Source organism: Podarcis pityusensis (assembly GCF_964106645.2).
Source record: "Podarcis pityusensis genome assembly, chromosome: 5".
Classification (NCBI taxonomy): domain Eukaryota; kingdom Metazoa; phylum Chordata; class Lepidosauria; order Squamata; family Lacertidae; genus Podarcis; species Podarcis pityusensis.
The window spans coordinates 33,244,877-33,264,337 of NC_138032.1; the positions used below are offsets into that span (position 1 = coordinate 33,244,877).

General features: G+C 42.2%; 1 protein-coding gene and 1 pseudogene across 2 annotated transcripts in view; both read left to right on the forward strand.

The window, feature by feature from the left end:
* The window catches only part of RBP1 (retinol binding protein 1), a 35,218-nt gene that overhangs the window by 8,862 nt on the left and 6,895 nt on the right, over window positions 1-19,461 (forward strand). The gene's annotated exons all lie outside the window — the stretch shown is intronic.
* Window positions 9,928-11,981, forward strand: LOC308477612 (SRR1-like protein; annotated as a pseudogene). Its single transcript has 2 exons — window positions 9,928-9,939; window positions 10,709-11,981. The product of its transcript is annotated as an SRR1-like protein (transcript).

The window sequence follows — 19,461 nt, forward strand, 5'->3', positions numbered from 1 at the left end:
CCACATTCCCTTAGAACAAAGATTAAAGGTATTTTGTTAAGCATTAGAAGTAATGTACGCCACAGGAACAAAATCAAGTTGTCTTCTGTGAGATTTAATGCCCATGTTTTCTGGGGATACAGTTGCTTCACATCACCAAAGTACAGCTTCCTGCCAAATTGGAACTGACTAACCCGGTCTTTCCTTTGATACAGCTGCTAAAATAGGTTGTCACTTAATTTTGTTCATTACTTTCTTTTTCTCTCTGAACGGTTGAAACCCAAGCTGTTTCCATCCTTGACTTGATGAACAGAGGTCCTAGGCCTGCAGCTCTGCCACAAGGGAGGTAGTTAAGGAATCACTTGAGGAAATGTACTGAGAGTCACATATAAAATCAAGAGTCCTGGCTCAAAAGCAGAAGTAGCACTTTACTTGGACTTTGGTGCATAACCTTTGTGCTCAGTTTAGTCCTCCTTAATGTAGACCCACAACACATACAGACATTTTCATTTTGAAAGGGCGCTGAGCTTATACCATCACCCCTCCTAGTTCCAGACTTGGTTAATTTCCTATTTGCAGTCTGCATAGATGGATGCCAATTCCCCAAGGTATCTCCTTGAACTACACAGTTGCCAAACATGTCCAGTGCTGACAAGGAGTGAAGGACATGAGGCAGGAGTTGATAATGCAGATGAGTTGCGCACAGGTGAGCTGCAAGCAAGCTGCTGGCCAGCTCTGTGGAGGCTCCTTTTATTGACACAATATGTAAACCCAGGCAGATACATTTTGGGCTGTGACCTTTACACATATTCCAGTCCCGAGATCGTGGGGTGGTACAAAGTTATTTTGGCACCTGTTTCCACCGCGTCAATTTCCCCTTGCACAATGTATGATGAAAGAGACAAAGGTCTCAGAGACAAAGGTCACAGACAGGACACGGCAGACTACTGAGACCACAAAAGGTTAGACAGAGGGCAAGATGTTCAGACAGTTGTGGCTTTAGCTGTGAGGGGGAGTGTGCTCCGTACCCCAAGGTCACGCATGCAGACAGCTGAGGCTGCCCGCGGGTGGGAATGTGCTCCACAACCCAGCGATCATTCCTACTCTGACACACACAGTCATCTCCTGTGCAGTTTCAAAAAGCCAAGGGATCCTCAGAGCTGTTTTCTGCTAATGCAACAGCTCATACCTGCTAATATTTAAAAGTATGGAAGCAAGTAGTTTGGGTAGTGGCCTCACTGATACACACCCAACTCTCTCTCTCCCTCTTGCAGTGTAGCATAATAGTGTGACAAAATTATAATATCACTACATGTCACTTTGCTGCTTGGATCCTATGCAGATAGCATTTATCACCATGCTTTCTGAAATACACGGTTGGGGCCATAGTAAGTAAACACAGCTGTAGCAAACAAGAAACAGTGGTGATTGTACCAGGTGCAGGTAATTCTGTGAAAATATACCACTAGCTCAAAACAGGAATTATTAGCAAGACTACAATCTACTGGGATTTAGGATCTAGTCACATGACTATGAAGGCACAGGGTGACCATAGAAAAAGCCTGTATATTATGCCTCTTAGTCCATGGATATAATGCTGTGCCTAGGTTTTGATTCATCATGCGTGTTGAATCTTTTGCTGTGATATTGCCCATGGTGGATACAACCAGTTTGCTGTGAGTTGAAAGCACTACATGCAGCCTTTTCAGTCACTTACCATGACCACCACAGATCCACTGGTAGTGTGGCTAGGCCCTTAATGAGGACAATATTATCCAGCCATTTCCTTAGACAGGAAAGCAATAACATGGCTCCTAATTGCTTCCAGAATCAGAAATCAGGTTTGGGAAAGATGAATTAGAAGAAAAAATGCAACTACTGTGCAGAACCAGCATGAAGCAAGTATAGCAACAGCATGCAGGGGAAGATATGGGTTAGTAACTAGCCCAACATTTTTTTAAAAAAAAGTCAATTAAATGTCTGGTCTTTTTGAACATGAAATGTCATTTCGAAAATGCACATGACAAAAAAAGAGAGAAATACCACAATACAACTTGATCACTAATAGAGGGAGCATAGGGAAAATGAAATGCCGGTTACAGTCCTTAGTGTATCATGGCTGACTTCGTGAGACCATTAGAATAAAACAGCATGAAGTGAGGCTCATTAACACTTAAGAGAATTTGGATATGAAGGTTGTCCAACTGAATCATGGGACTAAAAAATTCATCTTTATTTTGTTTGGAGGGTGGTCAGAAGCTTGAAGGGTTTGCACATAGGAGGAACATGCCATCGTGCCATTACGTTATTATTATTATTATTTTAAGTGGAAATCCTTGGTTGCTGTGCTTGCTGAGTAAGTTTGGTTGCTTCCAGATGACCTGTTTATGGAGCATCCATCCTGATTTGTTTGTCTAACCCCCCTGCAAGCTTTGTGCAATCTTGGCTCTTTATCGGGCATTCATTCTGATTTATTTCTGGGGAGGTTATACGATGTCGTACCAAGTAAATTGTCATTCCATACTTTCCAGTGCATTTCCCTATCATTTTCCTAATTGCAAGTAGTCCGATCTGGGGGCGGGGCAGATTTGTTACAGAAGAGCACCAAATCATCTTTAATTACACAATTTGAGATTGATTGTTGCTATTTTGGGATGAGATTCATTAGGAAAACACCCTTAGTTCATACTCATGCCATCTTAGATTTTATTGCTTTTTGCTGCTCCAGAGGGTAGGACGTGAGCCAATGGATTCAAGTTAGAAGAAAGGAGATTCTGACTAAACATCAGGAATAACTTTCTGATGGTAACAGGCTGTTTGACAGTGGAATGGACTCCCATGATATGTGGTGGATGTTTTTAAGCAGAGGTTGGATAGCCATCAGCCATGGATGCTTTAGTTGTGATTCCTGTATTGCAGAGGATTGATCTAGATGACCCTTGGGGTCCCTTCCAACTATACAAATCTATGATTCTATTATTCTGTTGATCTACTGTACTTGAAAAGATTTGTTATGGTCAACCTTTTTTCTTTTGTTGGGCCACATTCCCTCAGGAATAAGCTGCATGTTGGTGATGGGCAGAGCCAGTAGCTAGTTATGGGTGGAGTTGGAAACAAATGATCTGGATTAACACATCTGGAAGGCCACCCTGCCTCCATTTTTACCATGGCTATTTCAGATTAAATTCCCCCTTTTATGCAGGTCTAATCAGAAATCAACCCCACTGGGACTGATGGGGTTATTCTCAATTAAATATAGAGGTGTTTTTTTAAAAAAAAGAAGTACAACAGATACCGCTACTTTTCTGGAAAACAAGTGAAAGTAATTTATTTCTGAACATAATGCACTATACACAGAGCAAGAGCGCACAGAAGCCTTCCAATTCGTCTTCGGGCAACTATGCGGGAGGGCCTTCTTTTTCCAAGCCAAGTATGTTTTCAAAAAGCCATTTATTTTGTGAAATACAATACCGCCCATTCCAGTTATTTTGAAACCACATAGAAAGGGTGGGAGGAGGTACTTCTAACAGCAGTGGTGTGAAATAAAGTGTAAATTAACAGGAGGGAAGGAACCTGGATGGGGTGGAAGAACAGGGCAGCTTCAGTAGTAGTCGGTGGGTGCATAAAATGAGATTGGAGGCTGCAGGAAACCCACCTGTGCTATATATAGTTGCTTAAGGGGATACTGATGCATGCAGGGTTAGCTTGTGTGCTAATGTGGAGAAATTTCCCATAGCCATCAGCAACCATGTCTCAGCCATCCGCACACTGTTGCCACCAATGGTGTGGAGGAAGCATGAACCATGAACCTAGCTTCTAACTGACAGGAAGGATTGATTGACCAGTTAAACCAAGCAATTTTAATTCCCAATTACCTCTTCAAGTGAACATGTTTTTTATCGTTCAGTAAAATGCCCCATATGTGTCATCTGAGTTAAGGGCTAGTGCTTGCTTACTTGAATGCTTCCCTCCTTCTTCAAGAGGAATGCCTTTGGGTTAAAATATGGTTTAAAATTCTAATTTCTTTTAAGAATAAATTCATCTCTTAACGGAGTAATGCTTTTAAGTTGAATGAAAAAGAAAGTTTACAACGGTGGTGGTGATGGTTGGTATGTATCCAGTCACCCGACATCAACTTTACCCATTAAAATGGTGTCTGCAGGCTCTTAAGATACGAGAGTAGTCACGGAGGATCAATATAAATATGTTAACACGATGGTACAGTACAGGCACCTAAAACCCTGGCTCAGTCTCTTGGCATTTGATCAGCAGTGCTGTTACACAAACCCTAATGCCAGTCAAAAGACATGCTTTTTTTTCTCGTGAAAGCTGGACAAGCTGCTTACGGAAAGTGAGAGGTAACAGCAGATCATGCAAGGTAAACAATGCAATCACTGCAACAGCTTCCATGTTCAGCTACCCACCTGTTTTTATTTTTCTGTGCCCTCACCTGCATCCCTCGTAGACTTCTTTATGAATTCCATGGGCCTGGGATCAAAACCGCAGCCTGTTGTGATGTTGCATAAAACAAGAAGCTTATTACAAGTATGTAGCCACAGCCTTGCGCATGGTGTTACAGCATTGAGTAAGAGGAATTAGTCATTGCTAATCTGTTCTACATCAGCAAGCATAACTAAATGCTCTTTCTGTCTTGGAAGAAGCAAGTCCCATTCTAGAGAAGAGTACTGCTCTTGTTTTCTTTATTTTCTTTCAGAGGGGACCACCTCAGTAAGGAGTTCATAGGTTATAGACCCCATGTGGATGTCACCGAAAACTGCTTCCCAGTGGACACCATTTACCAATATAAAGCCACTTTTGCCTGAAAAGCTCCAAGCTAGAGTTTGCAACCTTGAGGAACTTGTAGGGCTGGTGAGGGGGCCCATCTGTGTGACTGGAACAATATATATAATCAGCTGGCTTTAGTAAACTCAGAACGGGAGCTGTTGTGTTAGAGTTAGCCTTTACAGTGGTACCTCGGGTTAAGTACTTAATTCGTTCCGGAGGTCCGTACTTAACCTGAAACTGTTCTTAACCTGATGCACCACTTTAGCTAATGGGGTCTCCCGCTGCTGCTGCGCTGCCAGAGTACAATTTCTGTTCTCATCCTGAAGCAAAGTTCTTAACCCGAGGTACTATTTCTGGGTTAGCAGAACCTGTAACCTGAAGCGTATGTAACCCGAGGTACCACTGTATTGTTCAATTTATTAAGATGTAAGCATGGTTGTCAGCCTCTGAAAGCTCATGGATTTGAAAGAGGATTAGATAACAGCATGGAGGTAAAGGCTACTACTTGTGGTGGCCATGCTCTGCCTCCACGCTCAAAGGCGGTGATGATTCTGAATACTAGTTGCTGGAAACTGCAGGAGAGAAGAGTGCTCTTATGCTCAAATCCTACTTGTGGGTTTCGCAAAGGCATCTGGTTGGCCACTGTGAGAACAGGATGCTAGACTAGATGGGTCGTTGGCCTGATCCAACAGATCTTCACGAGTCCCCCTCCGCCACCTGTTTTAGTATCCTGACTAACGGTAAAGGGACCCCTGACCATTAGGTCCAGTCGTGGCCGACTCTGGGGTTGTGGCGCTCATCTTGCTTTATTGGCCGAGGGAGCCGGCGCACAGCTTCCAGGTCATGTGGCCAGCATGACTAAGCCACTTCTGGCAAACCAGAGCAATGCACGGAAACGCCATTTACCTTCCCGCCAGAGCGGTACCTATTTATCTACTTGCACTTTGACGTGCTTTCGAACTGCTAGGTTGGCAGGAGCAGGGATCGAGCAACGGGAGCTCACCCCATCACGGGGATTCGAACCACCAACCTTCTGATCAGCAAGTCCTAGGCTCTGTGGTTTAACCGACAGCACCACCCGCGTCCCTAGTATCCTGACTATGTTAAGGTTATTTCTAAGTGACTGCAACAATAAACATAGGACTTAAATGTACAGTTTGAAAATGCCCACCCAGTATCTTACTAGCACAGTATTGTATAGCAGAATCTGGTGAATGAAAGAGCCTGGAGTTAGACTAGGCAAAGCAATGGCTTTGGTTGATGGAAAACAGAAGTCTTTATTGAAGCTGAAAATGACTATCATGCTGAAAATGCTTTTCCTCTATCCATTAAGAACAATATCCTGTTACAGCAGTTCATCTAATCAGCACTGGAATAATCTGCATAGATAAATGATAGAATCTCCTCTGGAAGTTTTTAAAGAAATCATTAGGCAGGCCAAAATGTCTCTGGCAGGTGCCTTACCAATAGACTTGGGAGTGAATCACATTTTCCTCTGGGTCTCCTGCAACTTAATTCTGTGGCTTTGAGGGTTGGGTTTTTTTAAAAAAAAAAAAAACACCACACCTTTATGTCCATTTACACAAAACCAGATTTTTTTTTTGTTTTACTTGTCTACCAGCTTGATATGGGCAAACTTATTTCCAAAAAGGAGTAAAGCTCGTATTTTCTTCTATCAGTGTTGTGAATATTGGTTTCTTATAAAAGTAAGTGGAAATGGGGTATGAACTTTTTTAATGCACAAATTCCATACTCCTTATTGCTGAAGGCAAAATCCACTAAGCCTGAGACAAGAAGGCATTTGAGGAATGACTTTCCTTCTCCTTGTTCCTCTCCACCCTGCCACCTTGCCCCTCTAAGCCAGTCAGCCTCCTTCTGTATGGCAATGAGATTGTGATCATGATGTCACAGATGTCAGGAAACCCGTTCCTTACCCTTCATGGTGAAGCAATAGCTGTTTAAAGTTCTGATGCCCTCAGCAATTCCTGGTGTCTGCTAAAATGATAATGAACAAAACTTTGGTACTGTTCTAGTTCAGAGCTTCTCATTTAAACTCCTTTAGTGTCTTGACACATTTTCTTAACTTACTTTGCCTCTTATTTTTAATCATTAGAAGCTAGCTATTCAGGATGGGGCTATGTCAGGCAGGGAAATAAAAACCTGTTTCCAAGGATGGGGCTGTTGTTTTGGTCTATGAGCATGGGCAGTTGCCTCCATTACTGCATCCCTGAAGTCAGAATTTACCTCAGGAAGGCTGCTGTACTTTGCTGTGTCTACAAGCACAGGCACAAGGCCTGAATTCTCTGGCCTGGAGTTACAAGAGCATATCCCGATCCTGTTTTGTACTTGAAAAGAGCTCTGGGGGACCTGAACACATAATCCTGGGAAATGTTATAAGCTAGATTCCAGAATGAGGACAAGAGGTGACTGATTTGAGCCACAAATACTCTCCTGGTTTATACAGTGAAGGATGGTGTAGAAATATAAAACTGAGTTGAAGAGCAGCTCTTCCCCTGAATTGATGAGGCCTCTGGGCTTATTGCCTATGGTGGTGTGTCAACTAAAAATGAGACCCAAAGCTGTTTTGGCTTGTACGGTGACTGGATTAATTTAATCTTGAATCACTGAAAACTGTGAGAAGAGAATAAATTGCTTGAAAATTTGGTACACAAAGCTGTTGCTTCCTTCCTGCCTTTAATGAGAAGTGGATGGATTTTAAATATGTATAAATAATAATGCCATTTTTGTATAGGCACTAATACATGTGCTGGGTAAATCATGAACCATTACAAATAAATTAAATGACAATGGGCTTAAAAATTGATCCCTGCCCTTGCTCACACCAGCTAAGCACTATAATCTGGCTCTTTATTCCTCTCAAGGCTGCACAGTAAGCAATCCATGTTTTAAAAAATGCCTCAACTCTTTCATTACAATAAGGAAAAGCAATTTATGCAAAGGATAAAGAGTAAAGGAAAACGGCATTCAATAGAATGGCTAATTTGAGACGCACATGAACTGCTCAGCCTAGCGTACAATTTTATATGATGCATTTGTCTTATAATTAATTATCTGCTTCACCATACAATGGGATTTCTGCCTTCCCACCCACCCCTCAGTATCGATCCTTTATCAATGGCTGAAGTTTAGCTTCTCCACTTCTTTCTTCCCTCATTTAAAGAACAAGTTATTTTCAAGCTCATATCTGTGACTTGATGTGGCAACAATTTAGCCTTGTTTCCCAAGCTTATTGGAAAATCCAGCAAGCAGATATATTGCTGGCAATCCTAGCTGGCAGAATTAGCGCGCATAAAGTGTTATGTGCCTTCCCTATCTGGACCCCTCCTATATGCAGTTTGCAAACCCGTGCAGGAAGTGCTTACAGAGCAACTTGTGTAAATAGGGTGCCATGTGGCATATCCCCCACACTTGTGTTTTCCAAGTGGCTGCATTTAATTGACCTATTAAAGTTGTGCAGAAAGTTTTGGCAATCCGTAGGGAGTACAGAAGTATTTCTGGGTGCTAGAATTTATGCCACAGCATCTAATGTGATAAAACAACACATACCCACCAGACTTCAACTACAGGTATAATTAGTGGGTTATAGAGCAGCGTGCCTGTGATGATGGTGAAAAGATAAAAAAAGAGAGGGAAAATTAACTTAGAACCATAGGTGTCCCAAGGGTCATCTAGTCCAACCCCTTGCAATACAGGAATATGCAGGTGGCCTGTATAGGAATTAAACCTGCGAACTTGGCTACTTTATGGCTAAGTAAAGGGTGTGAACACAAGGAATTCTACCAGTGCAAAATAGCCTGGGCACAAGGAACAGAAAACCATAAAATTGGCCATATGGGGATTTTTAAATAAAAAAATGTTGTTTCCTTTCAATGCTCACAGTTCTCCTTTCCCTTGGAGATTCACCAGAGTCTGAGCCTGAACATTACCCAAAAGTGCTGCAATACATTCATATTTGCCTGACTTTTAACAGCCATGAGGGTGTTTTAATTCTGACGTTGCATTTTCGTATTTTGTTTTATCGCTGTTACTTTCTCTGACCCTTCAAAGATAGAGGATGTTATTAAATTAAGGCAAATCAATAGCTGTGTTGAAAGAATGCAATCTCCGATGTCAAGCTTTACTGTTGACTTGATCTTTATTTATTTTGTTTGCCATAAACAGCAGTGAGGATGTTACCTCAAGAACTGCTTGGGGGGGGCATGAGTCATTGGCATTATTGTACAATTTGCCCTGGAAACACTTTTTGACTGTTTAAGACCTGTGCCGTCACTTTTTCAGAGCCTTTAGATTTGCCTCAGGGTACAAATGCTAAATAAGGCTCAGGGAGGTAGGGAAAAAAATGGACCATAATGTTAGAAAATAGAACATATGAAGAAATTGCTTTTCTTACCAACTCAACTCAGTCGTATTACAGTTCAGGTCATCCAATCCTAAGGCTGTATTTTGGAGAACTCATGAGGGCAGCCGCACTTGAGCAATTATGAACATAACCGTTTGGTTATGTTTGCATTTTTGTTGAATTGGAGACTGAATTTCCTCTACAGTTTCCATGCACATTTGAAAGCAAGTACACTGTTGCTGGAAGATAAAATGCACCCATTTATTCCATTCCATCAAGACAAATCTTCATTACTGAAAGCAACATCTCTTTATGGAATTCATAGATTAAGGGTCTAAAAGAGGCTACAGATAAGCAGAAATTTCTCAGAATATTTTGTTTTTCTGACATCTGATATTTTACTTTTTTTCTCAGAAGGTTGCCTTGTAGAATTTTCTCTCCATATTTGTCAACGTTTTTATTGTTTAGCAGTTTCTGTCATTCACCACCATCACCCGCTTAGTGTTGTAGTTGACTCGGAACATTGTTTTGCATTAGGAAGTGGTTGACTGTTATTAAGAGCAAATGGGGATATGTTAAAAAGTAGAATTAACTGTTTCAAATGGATATCTTCCAACACTGGAGTGAGGGAAATTGGGACAGGGCCTCAACGGAGGTTGCATCCCCTCTCACTCATGCTTTCCCACTTGGCTCCCTCCCTCACACCTTCACCCGCCACAGCAAGCCAATGTACTTCTGGAAGCCGACAACACTTCTGGAGGTACATAGTGGAAAGCCACAGCGGAAGGAGGAAGAGGGGTAACATGCAGGGCAAGGTAAGCTTTACTTCCATTTCTTGGTCCCACACTCTGGTGTGAGTCAACTGATTTGCATCCCGGCATGGGACAAAAAAAAAGTGCATCTTTGAGCATGGGAGCCAAAATGGGACATCCAGGATTGGGATCAGAAGCCAGAGCAGTTACACAGTATGAAAATGGTGATGTTACAGCATTTAAACTCCTAACAATTGTGAATTGTGCAAAACTGTAAACTTGTGAGGAGAATTTTTGTAGGCCTGCTCACAGCATATAAAACTAAGAAATCCATCACAAACCTAAATTTTTGTAAAATTTATCTTTTACTAAACCTAAACTCTTTCTCAGATATCAAGATGTGTGCTTAAGGAAAGTAGGTGATACGTGAATGGCATATAAACGAACCTAAACAAAAAGTAATTACTGTTCCATAAGGTAACTTGCCCCTGAGATCAAGGATTTTAAGCAAGCTGATTTTGTACCAGCTTGTGAGACTTCCCTTGCTATAATTTCACCAAGAGATATTACAGGTATGTCAACAAAAAAGGAATCCTCTTATCTAGCTGTGAAAAGGTAGCATGGCAATTGACATTTAGACAGAGTTTAATGACTACAGGAAGGCAAGAGGAAAGTAGCAATTGTTGTTGTTGAAATTTGTATATCTTCCTTCATCTGAAGATAACAGGGTGGCTCACAACATAAAAATACAAAATGAGAATACGTAATAAGATAAACCAATAACTTCCCTGCATAAGCATATTTAAAATGTCATAGGATGTTCAGGTTATAGAGAAACTTTTTCACCTGGCTCCTAAAAATATGTAATGAAGGTTCCAGGCAAGCCTCTCTGGGGAGAACATTCCACAAATGGGGAGCCACTTCAGAAAAGGACCATTCTGGGGTGAGAGCAGGAGGCGGAGGCGGAGGCGCCAGCAACGGAGAGATGAGCGGAGCAGCAGAGAGCCCGAGAGCCCTGATGAGGCAGGAGAAAGGCAGAGTCTGTGGCTGCGGGAGGCGTGTTCAGAACTGCAGAGCTCAGAATTCTGGGATTCAAGCCTCGGAGCCATCTTAAAATCCCTCCCCAAACACCCAGCAGCAGGGAAGGGGGCAACCAGGCCTTCCATGGAGAAGGCCCTCTCTGCCTTCGAGAAGCTGAAGCTCACACCACCAGCTGAGTCAGTTCTTGAGCCCAGCTCCTGGCTGCTGGAGGAGCCCAGCCGCAGCAGAGCCCAGGGCTTGCAGCGCATGTGTTATGGCATTGGGAGTTTCTCCTCTTGCGTCCAAGCGTGATACCAGCTGGCCTTCCTCCTGCTGCTGCTTGAGAAGCTCAAGGAGGGGAAACGCTGCATCCACAATCATCTACATGGTCCACTGCGGGAAAGCTCTCTATAACAACTTGCTCTGGAGCAACTGGTCATCACAGGGGACAGCTTCAAGGGCATTAAAGACAGGTGCTGAGCAGGATATTCCAAAAGGACTACAGTTACATTGCAAAGGTTTCAATAGCAACAGATGAAGAAGCCCTTCCTTCTCACCCTCAGTACTTGGACATATTTAACGACACCTCTGTCCACTGCTTGCAGCTGGAGAAACTGAGGGACCTTCCCCCAGAGATCTGGAAGCTCCAGGAGGAGCCAGTTTACCCAGATGAGGACCAGCCAAAGATAATTAGAAACAAGAAATGAAATTGTTCCCATTCCAGAGGCTATGGATTGGAGGTGCTCGGCTGGGTTTGGGTTTCCTTCTTTGGAGAGGGGCTTGAGTTGCTTCTGGTGTTGCAAAGAAGTTCACGTCAATGTCAAGTTAGTTACCCTCCTCCCCGCAAAGCAGAAGACTAGCCACACTGTCTATTTGTGTGTTGCTCTATGGCTTCTCCACGGGACAAACGAGATACGTACAGCATGCACAAGATGCCAAAGCTCTCCTTGTGTCTCTCTCACTTGCTCACTGAGCAGCAGAGCTTTGGAGGATCAATGGGGCAAACCCAAGCATCTGCTTCTGGGTTTCACCACCATCTCTGTTCAACTCTGGTCTGGTACCTTCTATGAGAGTTCCCTCATGGGATGGGATGGAAAAGGGGGCAGAGATCTGGTGGTGCTGGGCTCCCTCATTAAGGGGGAGAGCCATTCATACTCCCAGCTGCTGCTTAATGCAGCAACTTCTCAGAAAACCAAACTTCTCCACAAACCTTGTATTTCCAATAATGTTTTTAATTAAAAGCAACACACATTGAAAGAATGAAAGCAGAAAGAAAGAAAGAAAGAAAGAAAGAAAGAAAGAAAGAAAGAAAGATCCAGAACTCTTGTGGAGAAATGGTGTCTTCTGAGAAATTGTGAAGAAGGGCCTCAGATCATGATTGCAGGGTCTGGGTTGGTTCATATGGGGAGATGCACCCCAGTAAGTAAATCATACAGTAATCATTCTTAGGTTCCCACTTATGCATATCCAGCCTGGCTAGAGATGATGGTAGTAAATAATGTCATTGTAGTGAACCATCTCAATCATAGAAACATGATAAACCTTTTGATGTCTCTTGGACCCATTACATATTGTAATAGGAGGGCAAACCTAGGAAAGTAGTTTTAGTGAGGTGCAGGATTTTGCATCAAACAGTCCAGAAATGGAACACAAACACTGACAATGTGGAGGTACATGAAATTGGATAAACACATTGGCTTCATTATGAAATCAAGATGCTATTAGGGGATGTTGCTAAGAAGAAACGCTCAAAGAAATACAGCACTTCCCTATGGGAAGGGAAACCAATAACAGGTTTTTGATAGAAGCTACAAAATGAAACCTGCTAAGGGGAGTAGCCTTTTGTTGCTCAGGAAGACATACTGTTTTGTTCCATATTGTTGTCTTTCAGCCAGAAGTGCAATATTTTAAGCAGTCAAATAGATCAGGTGTGGTACTTAACCTGCGAGTACGGCATTGATGCTCTATAAATAAATGTTTCCAAAGCTCTTGCATGTAGATCATAAGGCAAAAATACATTGTTTTCTGATAAAGCAATTATTTTGATGAATACTTCGGTAAGCTGCAGACATCCATATTCCCGACCTTAAGTCAATATGGCTTTAGCTTACTGGCCTACTCAAATTGCACTAAGGGGAATACACATGATCTAGACAGCAGCTTTGTTTTGTTTTTACTAATTGCTGAAATTAAAAGTTAACCTGCATTGAAAGCAATATCATAACTGCTGTAATTTGCATTTATTGTGGATTCTAATTTGCATGGAGCTGGTGCTTTCAAGCATACATAAGCTGGTGACAATTTACTTACTGTCAGGAGCCCGGAGGAGACAGCCATGCAGTGGGCAGTAAAAGCATCTATGCCTACAAAGGAGTTCTATAAAGGAGTCACAGATTCCACTAATTATATTCCTATTAAATTGACAGAAAAGCAAGTAAAACAAATTGCTACCATTAAAATAAAAAGGGGGGGAATGAGTTATACTCTGTGTTTGGAGGGAAGTTCATCATTAGTATTATATGTCACAATTCTCATTGATACCACACTGGGCAAGTAGCTGAGTTACATATATACATTGTACTTCAGTCATATTGTATATAAATTGCAAACAGATATTTATGTGTTTTTACATCTCTGCCCTATAGGTACTAGTGGTAACTTGGAAAAGTTAAAGAAAGACCCCTTTGGCCACCTTGTTAAGTTTACAAGATAAATGCAACACACACACAAACACTCATGTTTTGGGTGGTGCGTTTTTTTGTGGGGCGGGGGGCAAAGTTCTATTATTCCCCATAAAAGATGCAGAAAAAAGATCTCTTTCACAGGGAGCAAAGATCTTTTTGAAATACCCCAAGGGAGACAGCACAGCACTAGCCTAGCAATCTGCTCAGCAAATTGGAACTGCATGCTTTATGCAGTAGTTCATCAAATTTGTATCTTCTCATAAGCCTTGTCTTGGTTGTTTATTGATTGATAGCATGGTACACCCCTCCTTTCATCAAGAAGATGGCCTCCAGTCATTTCCAGTATATAAAAATGCAACTCAACAAATGAATAGGCAGATAAAACACTATGATCAGCGAGCAAATTCCCAGTTTTAAAAAACAAATAAATGTGAAGTCAGCCCTGTTGCATTTAATGGCTCAAGTAAGGGTGCATGGAAATACAGCAAGGATGTGGAATCTCCACCGTCAAATTGAGCTTGTGAGGCTATTTGCCCCCAAACAATGCCCCCTACCATATATCTGACAGCATACATCTGACATCAGGTCGGCTGGATTGGCTGCAGAACCAATTTCCCTCTTTGTAAGCCCTGTGTAGGGCTTTGAAGTCCTGTCTATTGTCACCAGACATCAGATGATTCACAAGTAGGTAGCCCAACTCACCTGTCAAATTTGGCCCATGAGGGGTAGGGAAGGGAAGGATCCAATGCATTGGCCAAATCAGATTCCCACCCCTGAATTACAGCCTAAAAAAGAAATCAGCTTAAAAGAACAGAGTAGATTTCATCTGGCACCTTAAAAAAAATGGCAAAGAAGGCACCAAGTGAACATGTCTGGGAAGTCTGTGATTTTAGGTGCAACCAAGGATCCCCAGATCCTACACTGTTTAAGGCTTTAAAGATCAAATCATGTATGGCATGTATACTATAAAGAGCCCCCCTCCTTCCATATCTGCAGCAGGCTGCAAAATGTGTCTGGAAAAGTGTTTTGAAGCATTCTGCTTTTTTATCCAATTACATGTTTTTTCAAACCTATTCTTCATTCAGACTGTCATGTTTCCAAAGGCTTTTAAAAGAGTCACCATGCTACAGTTCACCGATGAACCCAAACAATATAAAAGGGAGGAATGTCTCAGAATGCTGATATGCCAAAAAAAGGAGGCAGAAAATTATTATTGTGAGCCTTTTTTCGTTTACACGGTCTGTATCTAGGTCCTTGATCATGCCTGGACTAGCTAATGTGGTCTTTCTAGCCCATGTGCATCTTTTAGCATCCTCATGATAGAATTATAGACCTTGTCACACGCAGCCCACAAGCCGTTGAGACAAACAGGCATGCCGTAAAATTGATTTGTTCCTCCACAATAGTGAGATACAAGTGGACTTTCTTTTTCTTCCCTGTAGTGAGTGCCAAAGCAATATGGGCTGCAGACAATCCACTACAATCCATTCCTATCCTGCTCATAACTTGCAATGATTTGGCATTTAGCTGAAATTCAAGAAGTGGGGAAAGCAAGGAAATGTGCTAACAGATCGCACAGCATACGCAGCCTGTCCTTAGCATTTCCAACATTGCCTCTCCATGCATGTATTTTGAGGAAATGGTTGTAAGAAAACTTGGCATAAAATGGATACTTTTGTGTGCATGCATAGGCACATGTCAAACTTCAGAATGATCACATTCATTCATTTTACCCCACCCATCTGCCCGGATTGTCCCAGCCACGCTGGGCTGCTTCCAACAAAATACAGCATCAAACATTAAAAACTTCCTGAACTATCCTTCATCCGAGTATCACAGGGTGGTTTTCAATATAAAAACACAAAAATGCTTATTTCTGACCAGTCTGATCTTAAAAAAGAACTGTCTGTGTCCTTTTCCCGGTTACTTTTCTGCATGCTGTTTTAAAATGGAAGGCGAGATATGTAACAGCATGCACGACTCTCTGTCAAAACCAATGTTAGCTTTAACTGAAGTCAATCAAGCACAAACGGTCCTACACCATCAAATTCTTAGTTTAGTCACATTAGTTAAGCTAAGCTGATTAAGTACTTGGAAAGGGCATACTATTTCACAGTACCCTAACATTATGTATTATGTGGGCATGGCCGGCAGTTCCTGGTCATAACTTTCTTTTGTTAGGGGGATTTCTAGCTAATGCCTCAAGATGTGTGGCTGATTTTTCTTCAACTCTGCATGAAAACCCATATGCACATTTCTCTTGTTATGCAAGATCTGTATAAAAGGAAGCAGACTGGGCTAAGCTAGACTGAAATTCTCCTACAGGTTATGGGGGCTGTATTTCTTTGGAATACATTCAGAGAATGTGCAAGAAATGTACAGAACCAGGCTATAAAACAGTTAAAATGCACGCTTCAAGTCACAGCATGCTTTCCCACTGGTTTGTGTGGCACCACCACCATGTGAATGTGATGGGATGTAAGGGGAACAGCTTGCAGGTACCCTGCTGCAGAACTTGATACATCAGTAGCAATATCTTGAATCTAGCATGGTAGCAAATTGGCAGGCAGTGCACTCCTTTCAATGGAGATGTTGGTGAGAGGTTGCCCCAAACAGCAACCATTCAGTAATGTTTTGCGCTAGCTGCAGCTTTCGGGCAAAATTCAAGGGAAGCCCTATGTAAAGGGCATTGCAGTAGTCAAAGCAAATGTGAAACAGAAACTGACAGATTCCTTCACCTCTAGCTGCAAGCATCTGTGAGGGAAGGAATGCCTCTCTGTGGAGGACTGATGCAGGGGCGGGGAAATTGCTGCTTGTGGAAGTGCTGTGTGTCTTAATCTATGCTCAGGTTTATATTTGCAAATAAACCTAAATGTTATACGCATACACAAAACACACCACAGGTCTCTGGTAATGTCTCCTTCCAAATTTGTTTGTTAGCTTTGTATCCTACCAAATGGTGCTCAAGGTGGCTAGCAGCAGTAAGAAAGAAGTTAAAGACAATAGAATTGTCAAAAACAGTACAACAAGAGGGATAAAATGCATCAACTGAAATGTTTTTAAAAGACAACAAATTAACCACCTGCAGCATATTTCCAGTGGACAAAGTAAGACGAAGGAGCCCTGGAACCCTGGACAACCCCACCAAGTAGTTTCATATAGATGCTAAATAGCATGGGGAGCAAGATGGAGCCATGAGGGACAATGACCAAGGAATCTAACAGGACTTTCCCCCATCACCACCTTCTGGAGGCACCCATCCAAGTATGACTGAGACCACTGTATAATGGTGCCTCCAAGCGCCAAGCAACTAGCCAGTCCAAAAGGATACCCACACTGATGGTCCTGAAAGCCTCCAAGATGTAGCTTTCATCATAGATGAACCAACACAACAACAGCTGTCTTAATTTCAATAAACAGGCCTGAATCCAAATGGAAATGGATCTAAAATAATCCTTTTTATCCAGGAACATCTGAGCTGAGATACCACCAATTTGTTGGGGCCAATTCTTGTTGCTTTTGTGTTGTTGTTGTTGTTGTGTCTGTGTTCGTGTGTGTGTGTGTGTGTGTGTGTGTGTGTTTGTCCACATACAGAGTTCCTCCCATGGCTGCTACTGCCTCAGTTTGCCTTTAACTGTTTGGTTTTCAACATGCTTTAATGTAAAACCCACAGCGGGCAAAGAAATCGCACTTGGCCAGGGATGACTGCAGTGCCCATGCAGCAGATAATTCCATCAGGAAACTGTAGCTAAAGGTGTTGTGAGATCTGTCTTCCATCAGAGAATTTATATCTAGCATCCTGACAGCAGCACCAAGTACTAGTTGATATTTCACTCCCATGGTGTCTTTTGTTAACAAGCTGTTTTGTTTTCTAAGTGGTATACTCTAAGGGATGAGAAGTGTATCCACTCAAAGTTTAGAAACGGGGAGAGTTGTTCAGCTTTCAAGACAGGTGTTATCTCCAGGGTGAACACATGTTGCCTTCTAGGGAATTCTCTCTGCCTGCTGTGCACAGTTATCCTTGCCTGTTCTTTTCCCATAGGCAGCATTCTGGTCCCTTATGTTGTTGATGCTGAGTGCCACTGGGAAACACTTAAAATAAACATGCTTCTTTAAATTATTATAAGAGAGTGAATTTCAACAGGGAAGATTTAGTATGTTTCATGCGCAATTGGAAATGGAACCAGCAGCATTAGTACTAGAAGCTATGAAACTAAATTACATTTTAAAGAAAATGCGCATCTTCCAGCTAGGAGCCACCATGCAGAACATTCTAGTTAGCAAAGAATAATGAAGTTTCCTGGGCATGGGGTAACCAAAACATTTTGTTTTCTATACGTAAACTCCAGTAGGACTCTCTCACACACACCATAGCTCCAGGATATGTGGATTGCAAAAGAAAGGAAGACTGCCTTCCCTAAACATATTTAATCTGAGATTTAAATGTTTCTGAATTCATTAGTGAACTTCAGTAACATTACAATCTTGCAATGCTTCCCAGGGCTCTTTTGGAATTGCAGGGGGTGTCAATGGCTTGTGCTTTTCATGCATCTACTGTAATGTACAAAGGAGCACATTGCACGTCTCCTCCATGGGACTGGGGAGGGAAGTGTGAACTCCCAGTGTAGAAATAGCTTAAATATATGTGTTTTCCTGTTACACTTTACAATAGAAGTGTTAAGATAAGAAACAAAGACACTCATGGTTCCTCACTTTCCTGCAGTTGGTGAAAGAGGTCGCAGGAAATTTAGGTGGTGTTAAAATATTATACACATCTGACTTAGGATGGATGTACATGTTGCCTCAAGAAATTCAGGTTGTCAGATCTATGTTTATAGAGGTAACGTGAATGTGGAGTTGAGGAGACATTTGTAAGAATGAATCAAAGGAATCAAAGGAAAGGAAAAGTGCTAGGCACCTGGTATAATATTAAGCAATTTTATTCTCAAAACATTTTGCAAATAAGTCACAGCAGGTCACAATCGGTTCTACCCACTCCTTCAGGCCAGATGGTAAAGGTATGCCAAATCCATTTAAAACCTTCTATAAATCCTAATACAGTCATACCTTGTGTTGCGTTAGGTTCATGTTGCGTCTTTTCAGCTTGTGAACGCAGGAAACCCGGAAGTGTATACTTCCGGGTTTTGCTGCACTTGCGCAGAAATGCCGCTCTAGTTGTGGACTTTTTGGGGTGCGAACGGCACCCCAGAACAGATTGTGTCCCCAACTAGAGGTACCACTGTGTGTTATATCCACATTATAGCCAGCTAACACAATGAGGACAGCCTGCCTCTTAATTTAAATTTTCCTACTAAGCCTATCAGAGATCAATCTCCTCCATTAATCAGAAGAATAAGAAAAAAGATGTCCACATTTAGCTAACTAAAAACCTTTTCAGGAACTAACCAAAGACACTAACCAATAATACAAATCTTAAGATCTAAAACATTGTTTTAATGCAAATCTAAAAATCAAAACATTGGTATTGAAATAATGTCAAAGTCATTGACATTAATGCTGCAGCATTAAAACAGAATCAGCAGGAAGTTCCGGTGCTTCAATCCCAAGGCACGTTCTCCTCTTCCATCACCACCCCACACAGTTGATTCCAAGGAAGTTCACCAACCAATGGCTGGGCAGCCCTTCTCTCACTTGGATCACCTCACCCTACAGGGCCGGCCCACCCAATATAGGCAGGCAATGGGAGGTGACCACCTCAGGCAGCAAGATCTGCAGGGGCAGCAGATCTAGCCTCCACGGAATTATCCTCTGCTGCTGCTGTGGTGGCAGCAACAACAACTGCAGTACACCCCTTGGAGGCCAGATCTGCCTAGTGCCCACCCAATGCCGCTTCTGCAGTGGCCTCTTGGTCAATAGGAGT